Below are 13946 nucleotides of genomic sequence, written 5' to 3'. Positions count from 1 at the left end.
ATGCAAAGAGTTGAGTGATAAACGTGGAAACCGCTTGGTAATTAATAGAAAAGAAAGTAAACAAAGAAAAACTGTCACTTGCTTCTACGCCCTTTTGAAAAATTAACCAAGATTTTTGAACAGTCAACAAAATCGGCACGTCCCGCATGGGCATGGCTGCCAGATGGCTGACTAAAAGCTGCCAGCGGGAAAAATATGGCTGGCAGACATTCTGGTTACCGACTGCCTCACCGCTGCCAGACATACAACTCAAACGATACAACCGTATCCACCAGAATTTTTCCACATCGAAATCTTTGACATTTTCAGTGAAGGTGAAAAGATGAAAACGCTCGGCTACCTAAGATACAGGCGACTATGTTTTGCAAAATTGGATTAGACAGCCGTCACTGACACAATTTTGGTAGGCGTCTGGAGGCCATGGCTGCCCAGGTAGCCAAAAGGCCGAGCGGGGTTCATTCAGTTTGAATCAGAAGGGGGTTAAGGACTATTCACATATTTCAGTTCCGCGACGGTTCAGTGAAAGTACCTTCAGTGAGCCGTCAGTGTTATTTTTTTGTCGGAACCCTTCCGTTCTGTTTCCGTTCCGGCACAGCAAATGCAGTGACATACCGACTTCAGTGAAAATAAAAAAAATATCGGTGACGACGATTTTGAGTTTGCCGGAAGGACGCTACATTGACGGCGAGCTGCACTGAAACGGCACGGTGCCGGATAGGTGTGAATGCACGCATAGAACACGAATGAAATAATATCAGTATCCGTGCACGGTGTCGTGCCGGCACTGAACCGGACCGGATATGTGTGAATAGTCCTTTAATCGGAATAACCCAAGTAACCATATGCATTATATCACTGCACATTTACAACTCTATTTTTACATTGTTAATGTATAATTACTCTAATCCTACATACTTTAAAGCAATGTGCATTAAATTTGCATTCAAAACGTAGCTGAGCATTATTTATTATATTACCTTTCGTCGTGCTATATATCGACATTCAAAGCTATATTTTGGAGCAACGAAACTTTAATAATAATTATAAGAGAAATAATCTTATAAGAGTCTAATAATCGCCCTTTCCAGCTTTATAACAGCATTGTAAAAACATTTGTAACTCCGTTGCATTTAATCAAATTTTACGCGAATTTTTAAAGTTGAATTAATGTGAATTTATAATGCGTCGTGGTTACTTAAGAATTTTTCAAAAGTCTCGAGCCTGAAAACTAAATTATGTCATATTATTACTATTGACTTTTCTAAGACTATCCCCACCGGAGCGTGAGTAAAAGTAATTTGGCAATCATCATCATAACAAGATTCCACACCGGCAGTTGCTAAGGCTGTGAACCATTTCGTGGTTAATTTTAACTTTTGGTCGAAATCTGACATTCGAGTGGTTATTTTGATGTTGTCAACAATATCCCTGCTCGAAAGCATGGCTATTTTTTACAGATCGATGGTTATTTTCCGACACTGAAACAAAATTTTGCCAAGAAAATTCTAATATCAATTCATTAGTCAAAACACAGAAAACAGATATACAGGCTCGCATATGAACTGTGTGTAAAATTTGCTCAATCAGCGTGGTGAACACTTGCAGATGTCACCACGATTTAGGTGCAGCTTTTACTGAGCCATAATTTTGGGTTCAACATTCACTTCACGCTAGATTTTTGTTTTGCTATTGATTAAAATGAATGAATTAAAATAAATATTTGTTTCGTTCCAATCGAATTCTCGTGTGATTTATGCGACATGGAAATAAAATTGTCTTTAACACTTAGGAAAATCGAGTGATAAGTGTTCAAACTGGTGTAGTTGTAATATTTTTGTAACAGGTAGGAGGGTTTTGTTATCGTTCCGGAATGTAGTGGAAGATCGCGGCGAAAAGTCGAGTAGGTGGCAGTAGTGCTTCCAATGTATATCAAATTTAAAATTTACACAGGATTTTGAACAATTTTGTTCGTGCCTGTATATCTGTTATCTGTGATCACAATTATTTCCAGTGGAAAATAAACCCAAATAACTTTCCGTCCGTTAAATTTTGAAATGGGCTGCAGTTTTAGTTAAATTTAACTGCTTGACACAAAATAACCACTCAAGCGTCAGATTTCAACCAAAAGTTAAAATTAACCACGAAATGGTTATTTGAATTTATTTCGCACTGGAAATAATTTTGACTAAAGAATTAATATTAGAATTTTCTTTGCAAAATTTTTTCAGTGTCGGAAAATAACCAATTGATCTGCGAAAAATTACCATGCTTTCGAGCAGGGTTATTTTTGATAACATCAAAATAACCAATGATTTCAACCAAAAGTTCAAATTAATCACGAAACCTAAACTGGTTGAGACTTGAGAAATAGATATCCAATCGTTCGGTTATGAGCGGGTTATTAAATTTAGCAACGCTCTACAACCATACTAATCGTTTCTATTTTCACGCATGCCTGCTTGTGAGAAATTCTGGCAGCCTGCAGAAGTATTGTTGCCAGACTCTTGCCGGAGTTCTGCCAGCATTTTGGCAAAACTTTCTAGCAGACACAGCCAGGCGCCTGGGGAAAATCTACCAGGCACATACACTAATCCTACATACTTTAAAGCAATGTGCATTAAATTTGCATTCAAAACGTAACTGAGCAACCTTCCGTTGTGCTATATATCAACATTCAATACTATATTTTGGAGCAACGGAACTTTAATAATAAATATAAGAGTAATAATCCTATAAGAGTCTAATAATCGCCCTTTTTAGCTTTATAAAAGCATTGTAAAAACATGCTGCATTTAATCAAATTTTAAACGAATTTTTAAATCTGAATTAATTTAAAGTTATAACGACGACACGACCTGCCACTCGTCTATCAAAACTGTATCGTAAATTTAACTACCCCTCAGTAACTGGAAATGTCAAATCGAAAAGGCTAGTGAATTTTTTTAAACTGGCAGCACAAGTTGATATATTTATTGATTTTGAATAACAGTCACCATAACCTTGGTTACTGCATATCGAAGGCAAGATGAATGTAAACAAAATAAATTTCAGATCGGTTATTATATTACGGAACATTTTAATGGATTTACCTGACTCGAGCGGAATGTAAAAAATGAGGAGTATGAGTTATGTCTTTTATAAAGCCAAGTTCAAAATTCAGGTCTTGACTTGAAACCGTTGTGTGAGAAGGAAGACATGGAAATGACCGACAATGAGCTGAGCGAGGCTAGAGCTCTGCGGTACCTACATAACGTACGGTAAAATGATTTCTTTGTGGAATTCCACTAGTAATCCTCGAATAGTGGCCAACAAGGTGAAATACTGTTTCCACTTCTGCGCAATCAACCGACACAAAACAGTTTTGACACCGGTATATTACACCGAATCCTACTGCCCAGAAAAGCTAGCAGTTGAAGTGTACGGATGAATCGCTGGAAGCAGATCATTGTCCTCGTTCGTTGGTTTCATCCTTAGTTTCGATTAAATTCCGAAAATCGGGTTCATTTAAATGCATTTCTGCTTAATTTGAACAAAGTTAAACACTAATAGAACTATTCCACCGCTTTCAAAACATGTTTATTTGTTTTGGGGTTCCTTGGTAACTAGTCCATAGCAACTTAAACAGTGTTGCTCGAGAAGATTATTTTTATCATTTACAAGGGGTCGCTAGATTTGTGGTAACTGGCGGTGAATCGTTAGCGAACAGTTTTAATGCTGATTTTTCTTCGAAGTGCCTGGTCGTGTCGTCGGTTATAATGCGTCGTGGTTACTTGGGTAGGAATTGAATTGCTACATTAAATCAACGCATTAGGAATGAAATTTCCGCAACCTTTTTTTTTGCTCGCCAAGTCAGTTTTGCGTGCAATACTTTATAGAGAAATTGCTGCCAGCAAGACAAACTTGCTGACTGCAGATTTTTTTTCAGATTTACAGACCCTGTCTGCAGATATTTGAAATTTTTACCTGGCATCTCTGGTGCGCAGCCCTGCTATTTTGGCGCGCACTAATTTGACATTTCTCTCACCATACTTCTATGTACGAGATTCGATGCGGACTCGCCTGAGGGCGCCATGTTCGCAAAAAAGGATGTTGCCAATGATTTGTTCGGGAAATGTGAGAGCTGGATATCTTGTTAATATGATGTCTTTGTCTAAATTCAGCTTTGTTTACAAATATAACAGTTATCGGTAAAACAGAAGTAAAATGTATTACCGATATTCACTTACATAGCACAGATAGCAGAAAATGTAGAAATTTATTTACAGAGAAGAGTGCATGTTATCGTGATCCAAGGATCAACTCCAGAAAACGAGTGTATACTAAACAAAATATACAAAGTTAAATCGACGACACGACCTGCCACTCGCTTTCAAAACTGTATCGTAAATTTAACTACCCCTCAGTAACTCGTAATGTCAAACTGAAGTCTTTGAAAATATATTTGAAACTGGCAACCCAGGATTATAAACTGTTGTTTGTAGAATAACAGTTACCAGAGCCATGGTTACTTATTTTGTATAAATGAAAAATGTAAATAGAACAAAACGAACCAAGATGCAGCACCTAATTTCATCACGGTTTTAGAGTCGTTTGCATACGAATAAGATGAAAATATTTCATATAGGTAAAACAGAAATATTTAATTTATATAACACCTAATGATTTATATTATGTGTGTTTTACATAATCAAAAAGGTTTCAGAATTGAGCTGTAATTGCTGATATAAGACTTCCCTCCCAAATACGACTAGGAGAATGACCTGCTGATCAATTTCTTATAAGGAATAGGTTTTTTTTAAAGTTAGGCCCTTTTGTCGTAGGACTATCAAAATACAGTATTCGGATTCTTAATCCGAATGCCTAGGAATCCCAATGAATGAAAAATCTTATAGAAAGTAATCGAGTAGATGCAACAAATAAGTGGACGCTCTTTGAAATAGAACAAAAGAACACAAGAACAAATTTACCTGACCAAAACAGCAAGTTCTTTCAATAAGAAGGAGCATCTCAATTTGTGCCACTGATAGATTTCCATCTAGGAATCCAAAATGCGGTTTGAATAAACAGGGAAGCAATGAAAATAAAAGAGATAGTTGTAGGCCAATTCACGGAATTTAAAATCTTTATCGAATATTGGCGAATCGACAAAATGATTTGTCGATAAAAAATTGTAAGGGAGAAATAATACGAATTCGGATTGAAATGTTCTGAAGATGGCTTAGATTAGAGTGCCTATAACCAGAGTGACGACATCTCATCCGTAATTTTGGCAACAATTCAAAACATTCCATTAGCTTTACATTGAATTGACAAGTCGTTTGCTCGTTTGGAACTGGGAGCTGTCATTCCAAACGAACAGCTGTCGCCACTCTGATTATAGTCACTCTAGCTTAGATAAAAAAAATTTTAGTTCACTCCGAAAACTATCTAATTACACTGAGAAAGATTAATATAGTAAATTTACTGTTAAGTAAAAAAAAAATAAATAATGCTGTTTTTCTTAAGCCATCTGCATTCTTGTTGTTAAAATTTCTAGAATACAAAACAATTTATAATCAACCCTATAATCGGTAGTGTTGCTGATTAGTCAGATTTTTACATTGTATTAAGTTATCATTCAATTATTTCACAGTCTGATTCGATTGTAGAAACGTACTTCCAATATCCATTATTCGCTCTCCAATCTTTTTGATTTTGTAGTTCATTCAGAATACTAGCACCGGTCCATACTATCTTGTCTACGCCACAGAGCTTGCTAGTAGGCTCTACTGTTCGTCGCTTTGAAAATTTTGGTCCGATTTATTATTTTCTTATAGTTTGACAGCGTCCCGCGTAACAAGTGCCGCGAGTCATACCTAAGCTGATTCCCCCGTATGTTTGCACTCGGTACTTGTGAACTAATTGTTGCATATATTTTGAATAGTTTTTTATCTAAAAAAAGTAGAAATATATCATGGTGGGATCAACATTTACCATATTGACTGAACACGCTCAAATCTTGTAACTGACCGAATTTCAGAACATTATCCATCTTTTTCCAGAGAACAATTGGATGGCCATCTCTAATTTTCGAATTGATTGATTGAGGTCGCAATCGTAGTTTCTTTTGAGCGTCTGATGCCAAACCTCGTATAAAACTACAGTTGCATGAAAATGCGTGCAATATTTTGGACACTCAGATTTCAAAACTTTGCGGGTACCATCTCTCTCGATTTGAAAGTTGAACGTAATAAATTCAAGAACAGGAAACAAATCTAGATTTAAGATCAAGGTAACAGATGCGTGTATTCTGAGGCGGTTTTGTCTCTTACAAAATTGAAGAACTTGTTGGAGCTTCCAAATAATGTTACAATTAGGTTTCGGTTTTATTCATGAAAAGACATGCTGCTAGATGACAGAATTAGAAGTCGTTTGAATGAAAAGTAATAGTTTTTTTTTCAAACTTACGCAGAAGTAATCGAACGATATTCGAAATCAGAACTTTTCCAATTTGTTTGTTTATTTACTTTATTAGAGCGCCTTGGTAACTAACTTGTAGCAACCAGAACAGTGTTGTCTGAGAAATTTGTTTTATTGATTTACGAGGGGACGCCCAATTTGCGGTAACTGGAGGTGAATCACTCACGAACACCTTTTATTCAGATTTTTCTTTGGAGTGGCTGGTCGTGTCGTCGGTTAAATGTTCGATCCCAACAAATACTTCACATGTGTGCCTTTCAATTTTTTTCAAAATTCGCATAACATATTTTATTTTACGAATTCCAAATTTTTTTTCAAGTTTTTCAATGAATTGCTGATGTTTCATAACATCTTAAGTTACAAGTCCTACATACATTACATAAACAAATATGAAGCAGACATACGACTTAGTTTTCTTATATCTGTCTTGCGTGCATTCGCAGTGTATAAAAAAGGTTTGATTGTTATTTAGGTTGCAATGACTAAACCGATAAAGAAGAATTATATGCTGTATTTCCGCATTGTGAATGCAATTAACAAGTTATACACACATAATTAACAAGTTATACACACATAAGTGTCCATTTCCACTTCACCGACCTTACACGATCATTAAAAGTGTCATTACTAAAAAATAATATCATTTAAATGAACGTGTATGGTGCAGTAATGACAAGTGTTCTATCAGACCCTGTCTGCTTGGAGCGAACGCAATCTTCAGTTCAGCAACGTCATCGTACGGCATCACATTCAACATATCATGTCAATTGTATGGATGTACAGTGCTGCTATTTTGGCGCGCACGAATTTGACATTTCTCTCACCATACTTCTATGTACGAGATTCGATGCGGACTCGCCTGAGGGCGCCATGTTCGCAAAATAGGATGTTGCCAATGATTTGTTCGGGAAATGTGAGAGCTGGATGTCTTGTTAATATGATGTCTTTAGTTCTATGCAGATTTGAAATATCATTACTTAGTCATCATTAAAAACGACAAAAATAATTCTCGTATAAGGACCGCTAATGTTTTATGGCATTTATAGAGAGTCGCACTGAATTTATATAAGGTGGAATTAATGTGGGCATATAATGCGTTGTGGTTACTTGGGCAGCTATCATAGCATGTGTTAAGCGTCTCTTCCCTTGAACTGCTCGTTCTCGTGTAAGGGCTTCTAAAAAAATCGATTGGCAAGATTCGCCCTTTCTTTGATCAGTCATGATTTTTATGCTTTAGGTTATTTTTTAGATAACTCTATTTTTTTAGTGATACCCAATGAGCGTGCATATAATATTGTCAAAATATCAATTTTGTATAAAATGTTCAAAACGACGTATGTAACAATGAGAGATTTATTCTCTCTAGAGCCTTTGGCCAGAACAGTTGGAAAACCATTAGCAGGTGTATCAGTGCGCGTAACGCGGTTTTTTTTCTTCATCGATAACCTCACTTTTTTTTTTGAATTCTCTCTAAAGCGTGTTGAACGAGGTGTAAGCTATTTGTGGAGTTGTGAAAAAAATAGTCAAATCAAGAACGGATTGGACTCCATTGATCTGATCTCAATTACAAACGAGGTACGTAAATCGGCTACCACGTGGTCTCGAGAGAGACTCGTAGGTTAGCATGGATATTGAGGAAAATGAACATAACCTCAAAGAGGACAAAGAGTTTGGCACAGGCTATGAGTCGGATCATAGCATTCTAACGATACGTAGAAAAATGAACATATCTTCGGATGAAGAAAACACAGAAAAAAAGAAAATGAAGAAGGACAAAACACGACGAAAGAACTTGGACAATACGGACCCGAAAAATACAATCTCGAGCCACACGAACACTGACATAAATAAAAGTATAAATAACACAGAAAAAGCTAACACTAACACCAACATTTCAAACACAAATACAAAAAAAGATAAAACTAACGCACAACCTCGACTAATAAAATCCGATGCTAAATGTCCTATGGAGGACGGATGGATTCAAAACAAAAAATTCAAAACTTTTATTATGGAGCCCACTGACGATAAATGGAGATTGCATATTATGGAAATAGCCAAGCTACTCCAAAATATAAAAATCACCCAATACAAGGAACTAAAACTCGCGGGAAACCACCGTTATAAAATAACATTTAATAACCCAAGACATGCAGAAAACCTAATAAATTCCAAAATACTAACAGAAACATATAAATACAAGATATACGTACCAAAAATGTATCAAGAAACAATCGGTGTTATCAGGGATATACCACTTTCATTAACAGACAATGAACTACTGGAAAACCTAGAATGTAACACAATAAAGATAACAAAAGTTGAGCGTATTTTGAAACTAGTTGACAAAACACTTACCCCCACGTATTCGGTAAAAATTTATGCGGAAGGAGAAAAACTACCACAAGAAATAAAAATGTACATTATACCAAGGAAGGTCGACGTATATATATTCCCACTTAAATTCTGTTATAAATGTTTGCGATACGGCCATGTCTCGAAAGCTTGCAAATCAAACAAAATCAGATGCTGTAACTGCTCCTTCGATGACCATGAAGGGAAAGATTGTAAATTATTGAATATTTTATGTTTCCATTGCAAAGATACGCATAAGGCATTCGACGCTAAGTGTAGTGAGAGAGCCAGACAAGATAACATCAGAAAAGCCATGGCATTTAACAAACTCTCCTTTATAGAAGCAGAAAAAATGTATCCTAAGCAAACGCAGATACAACAACGTTTGCAATCCCTACAAGACTTTCCAAAAATCTCACAAAATCCCGGAAATGACAAAAATAACCAAGAACAACCAACTACCAATATAACCATAACTCCATCTAAACCAAAAGAAGCAAACTACATAACGAAAGAAGAATTATCACAAATAGTAAACACACTGAAAATAGAAATAGTCAAACAACTCAACCTGACGAAGCTAATAAATAAAATTAAAGACATCCAAGAAAAAATCAAACAAAATATTTCAAATAACGAATGCACGAATAACCCATCCAAAAACATTCTAACAGATATTAACGAGCAGTTGAACGAAATAATAAACCCAGAAATCCTAAAACCATCAGACACAACCATCAACAATAGGCCTAGTTAGAAATTTAAATCTACTACAGAACAATATAAACAGCATTAGACCCATTGCTAATCGTTCACTTCTCACAAAATTATTACAACAACACAACATTGACATTGCCATATTGTCAGAAATCTGGCTAAAACCCGAAGAAAAGGGCAAAATCAACGGCTATAACCTAAATAAAAAATCGAGAGACAACGGATATGGCGGAGTAGCCATTTTGACAAAAAACGAAATAGCATATAAAAAAATTACTATCCCGGATACACAACCCGTAGAAGCCATAGCCATCAAAACCACGAATACAGTTGAACCACTTTTGCTCGTATCGATTTACATTCCTCCGAGTCCGATAAACAACAGTCAAATAAAAAATCCACTCACCAACCTGTTGAATTTTCTAGAACAACAACAATGTGATATAATACTGTCGGGCGACTTTAACGCGCACCATCCCTTGTGGAATTTATCAAATAAAACCTGTGCAAGGGGAGAATTGATAACCGAATTAATAGAAAATAGAAATTTGATCGTATTAAATGACGGATCACCAACAATGATAAAACACCCTAATAAATCCCCTTCGGCAATAGATTTAACAATAGTCTCATCTAGCATCGCACCACAAACAGAATGGTCAGTACTCGACAATGAGATTTGCGGGGACCACAAAATAATTATACTAAAAATTTTAAAAAAAGCACAAAAATTTACCTACAATACAACCATAATAAATAAGAAAAAATCAATTAGGAACATTAATACAATTGAGCTAAAAAACATCACCTCTCCAGAACAGTTGAATGATAAAATTATTAATGAAATTGAAAAATCTAAATACAAGCCTAGCAGAAATTTTGAATAACAACATTCAAAAACTGTATGACGATAAACAATATAAACTCAAAAAATACCTCCAAAACCTAACTATAGAAAATTATATTGTCTTCAAAAAAGCAAGAGCTACATTAAAAACGGAAATAAAAAAAGTAAAAAGAAAAACCTTCCAAGAAATTACTGACGTACTCACTCCGGACCTAAACATTCAACAACTATGGGCAAAGGTCAAACTTATCAGCGGTGGATGGCCATCAAAAAATAACTTGAAATTGTTAAACAATAAAGAATCTGCAGATAAATTTATGGACCTAAACTTTCCTAACATAACCAACGAAATAAAATATGATCTACACAACTCATCAAATCCGTTGCACTTATCGATAATAGATCTAATGAACATAATAAAATCAAAAAAAGACCATTCGTCCCCGGGTCACGATAATATCTCCTACCACATCATAAAGCAGTTAGACATAAACATGCAGGAAGCTATAGCAAACATGCTTAACCAACTATTCTTTACGTTTCGTCTTTGACTCGTCAGTGCAGAGCAGTTCAAATTGAACTGCTTATTGCAAACTTAAACAGTTCAACTTGAACCGCTAAGCAGACGTAAAGTTAATGCTACTTGCAAAACACTTATTCAGTTGGTACCGAAGTACCACGTCTTTCCTGACGTGCCGAACGAAAAACGTTGTTTTCGGCTTATACTGGCCGATTCAGGTATGGTCATTTAGGGGTTAGCCTATGTTTGTGCTTAGGGCACATAACCGTTTTTACTATTCTTTACGTTTCGTCTTTGACTCGTCAGTGCAGAGCAGTTCAAATTGAACTGCTTATTGCAAACTTAAACAGTTCAACTTGAACCGCTAAGCAGACGTAAAGTTAATGCTACTTGCAAAACACTTATTCAGTTGGTACCGAAGTACCACGTCTTTCCTGACGTGCCGAACGAAAAACGTTGTTTTCGGCTTATACTGGCCGATTCAGGTATGGTCATTTAGGGGTTAGCCTATGTTTGTGCTTAGGGCACATAACCGTTTTTACTATTCTTTACGTTTCGTCTTTGACTCGTCAGTGCAGAGCAGTTCAAATTGAACTGCTTATTGCAAACTTAAACAGTTCAACTTGAACCGCTAAGCAGACGTAAAGTTAATGCTACTTGCAAAACACTTATTCAGTTGGTACCGAAGTACCACGTCTTTCCTGACGTGCCGAACGAAAAACGTTGTTTTCGGCTTATACTGGCCGATTCAGGTATGGTCATTTAGGGGTTAGCCTATGTTTGTGCTTAGGGCACATAACCGTTTTTACTATTCTTTACGTTTCGTCTTTGACTCGTCAGTGCAGAGCAGTTCAAATTGAACTGCTTATTGCAAACTTAAACAGTTCAACTTGAACCGCTAAGCAGACGTAAAGTTAATGCTACTTGCAAAACACTTATTCAGTTGGTACCGAAGTACCACGTCTTTCCTGACGTGCCGAACGAAAAACGTTGTTTTCGGCTTATACTGGCCGATTCAGGTATGGTCATTTAGGGGTTAGCCTATGTTTGTGCTTAGGGCACATAACCGTTTTTACTATTCTTTACGTTTCGTCTTTGACTCGTCAGTGCAGAGCAGTTCAAATTGAACTGCTTATTGCAAACTTAAACAGTTCAACTTGAACCGCTAAGCAGACGTAAAGTTAATGCTACTTGCAAAGACGAAACGTAAAGAATAGTAAAAACGGTTATGTGCCCTAAGCACAAACATAGGCTAACCCCTAAATGACCATACCTGAATCGGCCAGTATAAGCCGAAAACAACGTTTTTCGTTCGGCACGTCAGGAAAGACGTGGTACTTCGGTACCAACTGAATAAGTGTTTTGCAAGTAGCATTAACTTTACGTCTGCTTAGCGGTTCAAGTTGAACTGTTTAAGTTTGCAATAAGCAGTTCAATTTGAACTGCTCTGCACTGACGAGTCAAAGACGAAACGTAAAGAATAGTAAAAACGGTTATGTGCCCTAAGCACAAACATAGGCTAACCCCTAAATGACCATACCTGAATCGGCCAGTATAAGCCGAAAACAACGTTTTTCGTTCGGCACGTCAGGAAAGACGTGGTACTTCGGTACCAACTGAATAAGTGTTTTGCAAGTAGCATTAACTTTACGTCTGCTTAGCGGTTCAAGTTGAACTGTTTAAGTTTGCAATAAGCAGTTCAATTTGAACTGCTCTGCACTGACGAGTCAAAGACGAAACGTAAAGAATAGTAAAAACGGTTATGTGCCCTAAGCACAAACATAGGCTAACCCCTAAATGACCATACCTGAATCGGCCAGTATAAGCCGAAAACAACGTTTTTCGTTCGGCACGTCAGGAAAGACGTGGTACTTCGGTACCAACTGAATAAGTGTTTTGCAAGTAGCATTAACTTTACGTCTGCTTAGCGGTTCAAGTTGAACTGTTTAAGTTTGCAATAAGCAGTTCAATTTGAACTGCTCTGCACTGACGAGTCAAAGACGAAACGTAAAGAATAGTAAAAACGGTTATGTGCCCTAAGCACAAACATAGGCTAACCCCTAAATGACCATACCTGAATCGGCCAGTATAAGCCGAAAACAACGTTTTTCGTTCGGCACGTCAGGAAAGACGTGGTACTTCGGTACCAACTGAATAAGTGTTTTGCAAGTAGCATTAACTTTACGTCTGCTTAGCGGTTCAAGTTGAACTGTTTAAGTTTGCAATAAGCAGTTCAATTTGAACTGCTCTGCACTGACGAGTCAAAGACGAAACGTAAAGAATAGTAAAAACGGTTATGTGCCCTAAGCACAAACATAGGCTAACCCCTAAATGACCATACCTGAATCGGCCAGTATAAGCCGAAAACAACGTTTTTCGTTCGGCACGTCAGGAAAGACGTGGTACTTCGGTACCAACTGAATAAGTGTTTTGCAAGTAGCATTAACTTTACGTCTGCTTAGCGGTTCAAGTTGAACTGTTTAAGTTTGCAATAAGCAGTTCAATTTGAACTGCTCTGCACTGACGAGTCAAAGACGAAACGTAAAATAGTAAAAACGGTTATGTGCCCTAAGCACAAACATAGGCTAACCCCTAAATGATGCTTAACCAAGTTTTGAACAGCCGACAAATACCCGCCAGCTGGCTTACAATTAAAGTAGTACCAATCCTCAAACCAGAAAAAGATGAAAACGCGCCTAGCTCATATAGGCCGATTTGCTTAATTCCAGTATTTATGAAAACTATAAATACGCTAATAAAACGAGAAATTACCAACTTCATCCATACCAATAACATTCTTTCTTTATACTCATTCGGATTCAAACCAAAAACCTCAACGATTAACTGTATTAATTATCTGGTGCACAGAATAGAAAAAGCAAAATCAAACAAAAATTGCATCATAGTCACCTTTTTAGATTTAACGAAAGCATTTGACAATGTCGATATTTCTAAACTAATAACAATCATGATAGAAAAACAATTCCCAACACATATAACGGACTGGTTATACCTGCACCTACGCAGAAGAACAATCAAACTAACACT

The sequence above is a fragment of the Malaya genurostris genome, chromosome 3, assembly GCF_030247185.1.
Source record: "Malaya genurostris strain Urasoe2022 chromosome 3, Malgen_1.1, whole genome shotgun sequence".
NCBI classification, from domain to species: Eukaryota; Metazoa; Arthropoda; class Insecta; order Diptera; family Culicidae; genus Malaya; species Malaya genurostris.
Note: the sequence above shows the minus strand (reverse complement) of the source record.